This window comes from Neophocaena asiaeorientalis, unplaced genomic scaffold (assembly GCF_003031525.2).
Source record: "Neophocaena asiaeorientalis asiaeorientalis breed wild unplaced genomic scaffold, Neophocaena_asiaeorientalis_V1.1 scaffold220, whole genome shotgun sequence".
Taxonomy (NCBI): domain Eukaryota; kingdom Metazoa; phylum Chordata; class Mammalia; order Artiodactyla; family Phocoenidae; genus Neophocaena; species Neophocaena asiaeorientalis.
In genome coordinates, this window is record NW_020174042.1 from 5,651,925 (window position 1) to 5,657,677 (window position 5,753).

Sequence of the window (5,753 nt, forward strand, 5' to 3'; positions counted from 1 at the left end):
GATAACTTATTTTTAAAAGATTATTTGTGACCCCAAAGAGTTTTTGATCATGTGAGTTCCACTATCAATATTTTAGAAATTAAAAAAATATTTATTACTTTATTTAAAAACGAGTTCATTCCATATTAACATAAATAGTACTCTTCACATTACCTTGTGGTAAATGGGGCTCAGAAGACTGGCATGAATGTTGACGCCTTTGCCTACTGCTCTGGCTGTGATTAATCAACTGTCCTTTGTCTCTGCCTCAGAAGTCTCCTGTCTTCTATGAGCATCCGTGACACCATGATATGCTAATTTGTACCCTTTGAAGGAGGGCAAAACCTCAGCCCTTCACAGTTCTTGAAATAACCTCTAACTGAGACTCAGCATACCTTCCATTTTAATGTAGCAATAGACCTCACTGTATTCACAGTACCCATGACTTTGTAACCAATAGAAAACACAGATATTTTCATAACATACCATATTTGTATCAAATATCTCTAAATAACATTTATGCATATCAACACTTTGAAATCAAGGTACTTAATCTTATTGATATATTAAACAAGCATGTATATTACTATATCACAATCTGTTTTTTAATATATTGACAACTGTATTTCAACATGATTGGTTTCTTTTTCTTTTATTTTTATGCATTTAACATTTTTATTTTAAGAAGGGGTCCATAGACTCCTGAACTAGGCACTCTGTTCATTGCCTGAGGCTCTGAATAGCACAGGAAAACCAGAAAGAAAAAAAAGTTTCAATCATTGGTGTTTGAATTTTCCAAGCCCAGGCGCCAGGGAGAAATGGAGGGATGCATGCATGTAGAAAGAGATTTGGAAGACATGAAAGCAGTAAAAGCCTTCTGTACCTGAATCTGGAAGGGAGTCCCTGGACTCGGGGGAGGGGATTGGACACAGGAGTGAGACTGATGAAGTCTGGATGGGGGTACAGAATCTGAAGGGTGGATCTCACTTCTAGAGGCCATCAGCCTCCTCTTGACATCCAGGAGGCCTCATGGGGGCTTCTCCAGCCTGCGGCCCACCTGCTCTCCATCTGAGTGAGCCACAGAACTGCCTCACCTCAGTCTACCTTCTCAGAGACTGGTGATGCCCCCTTCCTCCACAGCCAGAAGCCCCCATGCTGTACCTGTGTCAGTCACCAAATTGTGTTCAGTCCCAAGTAACTCACTTCCCCCCCATTCCGTAGCCCAGGATGCAAGCCTCGTGAGTTGTAGGGTGACTCTAAGCCCTTAGAGGGATGGTGCATTGTGGAACAGAAGGTCCCCTGGCCTATATATTGGGTCACCCCTATATTGGGTGAGATTAAACAGAACCATCTTGAGGTTTTCCTCAGCACTGGGTTAAAGAAAAACTCTATCAGATATATACAGGAGATGAAAGAGGTCTGGAGGTGTGTAGTAGTTTGCCCAAGAGATAATCTCTCCCTATTTTTAATGTCTGTGAGCTAGGAAATGCAGAGTTGCCCCTTTAGCAGGCCTGAAACGGCTGTGTGTGGGAGCAGGTACCCCCCTGCCCTTCGTTGGTGCTGATTTCAGCACTGTGCTCCTATTGCTATGGTAATGAGCCGTGAAAGCTTTTCAAGCTGGCCAGGAAGAGCAACCTGCATAAAAGAGAGGATCAATCAGGGCTACAGTTTGACATTTGAAAGGAGTCAGAGTAGAGAGACGTGAAAGTTTGAATTATTGATGGAAGAAATACAACAGCGCGGCCAGCTTACCCCAGGGGAGGAGAAGGGGCAGGAGAAGGGGCACATTTTGGGAGGCTCAGAAGTAGCTTGTCCTACCCCAACTATCTCCCTGAAAGGCCTCACTGTTCCAGACTTCTGATTTTGCACCGTTTGTACTGCATCTCCTTGTGTGTTTACCTACATATGTGTATTTTTAAGCAAACCCTCCAGAGATGAAAAATACATATATCAAGACAGTAAGACATTTGATTTTAAAATTTTAAAAAGACAATTTAAAAAGATCTTTTCCGGGCTTCCCTGGTGGCACAGTGGCTGAGAATCTGCCTGCTAATGCAGGGCACACGGGTTCGAGCCCTGGTCTGGGAGGATCCCACATGCCGCGGAGCAACTAGGCCCGTGAGCCACAACTACTGAGCCTGCGCGTCTGGAGCCTGTGCTCCGCAACAAGAGAGGCCGCGATAGTGAGAGGCCCGCGCACCGCGATGAAGAGTGGCCGGCCCCCGCTCGTCGCAACTAGAGAAAGCCCTCGCACAGAAACGGAGACCCAACACAGCAAGAAAAAAATTAAATTAAATTAAATTAAAAAAAAGATCTTTTCCTCTTCCCCTATCAGAATAGAGCACCATTCACATATGGATGGAGCAGCTAGAAAGGGGCACGTGTGGCAAAGAAGAATGAGGAGAGAATGGAGAGAGGGTTGCTGAAAATGGGTTTGTGAATTGCCTAAGATTCCAGGACTAGTGATAAGGAAAAAAATCACTTAGAACACTGACAACACCAAATGCTCACAAGGAAGTGGAGCAACAGGAACTCTCATTCATTGCTGGAGGGAACACAAAATGTAACAACCTCTCTGGAGGACAATGTGGCGGCTTCTTACAAAACTTAACAGACCCTCTTCCCGTAGGATCCAGCCATCATGCTCCTTGGTATTTACTGAAAGCAGTTTAAAACTTATGACCACACAAAAACTCGCACATGGATGTTTATAGAAAATTTGTTCACAATTGCTAAAACTCGGCAGCAGCCAAGGGAATCAGTAGTGAATGGATAGATAAACATTGGTCCATCCAAGACAATGGAATATTATTCAGCGCTAAAAAGCACTGAGCTGTCAAGCCATGAAAAAGACATGGAGGAACCTTAAATGCCAATCACTAAGTGAAAGAAGCCAGTCTGAAAAAGGTTACGTACTGTATGATTCTAACTGTATGACATTCTGGAAAAGGCAGCTATGGAGACAGGAAAAAATCAGTGGTTGCCTGGGGTTGGGATGGGGGTAGGATGAATAGGTGAAGCACAGAGGAATTTTAGGGACTCTGTAATGATGGATACATGACATTATACATTTTTTAAAAACCCATGGAATGTATAACACCAAGAGTGAATCCCAAGGTAAACTATGGACTTCTGGCATGATATATCAGTGTAGGTGCATCTGTTGTACCAGATGTATCACACTGATGGGGATGTTAACGCATGGGGTGGAGGTAGGGGGAAGTATATGGGAAACGCTACCTTCCTCTCAATTTTACTGTGAACCTAAAACTGCTCTTTAAAATAAGTCTTAAAAAATAATGATAAAAAAATGGTAGGTTGTACTCTTGTAATTAAAATGTTACTTAATCAGGCTTCATCTTGGTATAAATTACGTATTAATATACATTTGTATTAGTTTGCGAGGGCTGCCATAACAAAGTACTATAGATGAGGTGGCTTAAACAACAGAAATTTCCTTCTCATAGTTTTGGAGGCTAGAAGTCTGAGCTCAAGATGTCAGCAGGGTTGGTTTCCCTTGAAGCTTCTCTCGTTGGCTTATAAATGGCTGTCTTCTCCCTGTGTCCTCACATGGTCTCCCCTCTGTACCTGTGTTCCAATCTCCTCTTCTCATAAGGGCATCAGTCATATTGGATTAGGGCTCACCCTAATGACCTTAATTACCTCTTTAAAGACTATCTCTTAATACAGTCACATTCTGAAATGCTAGGGGTTACAGCTTCAACTTATGAATTTTGAGGGGACACAAAACACACCAAAAGTGGTGTTTTCATGAGGTAGAAATGAAATTTTTTGGTATTTTCTTGTATGGAATATTTAGATACAGTGAAATGCACAGACACTTGCTGGGTTGACAAATGGATTTACCTGTGTAACCACAAAACCTGCCTGAATTCTTGTCCAGCCTCTTATCAATTTCTACCGATTAAAGAGTCCAAGAACCCAGGTCGGTAACAATGAGGCATTTGCTTTTTAATCCTTTACCCATTTAGCTGAAGGACTGAGGTCTTCACAGTGAGATTTCAGGGTGGACCTTAAATGGAGAGGCAGCTGTCGGCATCTTGGCCTTGAATCCACATCACATAATGAAGCTGTGTACATTGCAGGACCTTAAGGAAACAGCTACAGAGCCTGTCACCTGGGGTGCCTGTTTCAAAAGCTAATGTTGGGCCCAATCTTTAGGAATATTGATTCCATGGCTAGAGTGGTGCCCATAAAGGTGGATTTTAAGAGAAGATCCTAAGTCATTACTCTATGCTTTGAGAAATGTTGCCTTGGGAGTGAAGGAGATGAAGTATGACACAATTTTGACAATGTATGATTCTGAGAGACTCTTCCAGCCCCGCCCCCCCCCAACCAAATCAAGGGGTGTGTATTAGTGTGCTGGGGCTGCCGTTACAAATTACCACAAACTGGGTGGCATAAAAAACCAGAAACATGTTTTCTCACAGTTCTGGAGGCTAGAAGTCAGAATTCAAGTCACAGGCGGGGCCATGCTTGCTCTGAAGGATGCGAGCATAAAGGAGGATGCTTCCTTGCCTCTTCTAGCTTCCGGTAGCTACTGGCAATCCTTGGTATTCCTTGGCTTATAGCTACACCACGTCTGGTCTCTGCTTCCTCTCTTCACATGGCTTTCTTCCCTGTGTGGATCTCTGTGTATCCTCTCCTCTTACAAGGACACCAGTGGTTGGATCTAGGGCCCACCCTAATCCAGTATGACCTCATCTTAATTTACATCTTAGTTATATCTGCCAAGACCCTATTTCCGAATAAGGTCACAGTCGCAAGTACTGGAGGTTAGGTTAGGATGTGAACATATCTTTTCGGGGGATACAATTCAACCCATTACAGGTTCTATACTCTGCTACTCAAGATATGATGCTCAGACCAGCAGTACTGGCCTCACTTAGGAGCTGTTAGGAATGCAGAGTCTTGGGGTGTATCCCAGACCTATTGAATCAGAAACTGCATTTTTAACAAGATGCCCGGGTGATTAATCTGCATATTAAAGCTTGAGAAGTACTGTGTTACAGGTCCAAATAGTTCGAAGTAAAAAGGGACAAATGTTCTTTTCACACCTAACTCTGGGAAATAAGGGTTTGTGTTCCCTGGAATTCCCAGCTATATTCCATTTATCCAGTTGGAATCATCTCTTTAACCCCACAACAATAGATTCTTTTGAGAATTTGCTCTGTACTTAGTTTTACAGATGGCAGAGACTAATCCTTGTCCCCCATTATCTGTTCTCTTCTTTTCAGCAGTAGCAACCTTGAGTTTCAGTGGGACATGTGACCACCCTGAATATACTTTCCATTTTCCCAGCTTCCCTGGAAGCAAAGCCTGCCCATGTGGCTAAGTTACTTACAGCCAGTGGGATGTAAGGGGAAGTGATGTATGTATAATAGTTTCTGGGACATAGCCTCAAAAGGAGGGGATGTATACTTTCTTTTCTCTTTCTTCCATCCAAATGAAGCAGAAGAAAGGAAATAAATATCAAAGTGGAAATCAGTGATGTAGAAAACAATAGACACAATTAATGAAAATCTGGTTTTTGAGAAGATTGATAACATTGATAAACTTCTAGACAGACTGATCAAGTAAAGAAGAAAAGACACATATTACTAATATCAGGAATGAGATGGGCGACAGCTACAGATGTTAAAAAGATAACAAGGGAATAACATAAACAATTTAATGCCAATAAATTCAACAACTTAGATGAAATAGGCAAATTCCTGAGAGATATAAACACTAGACATAAACCCTAGCTCACT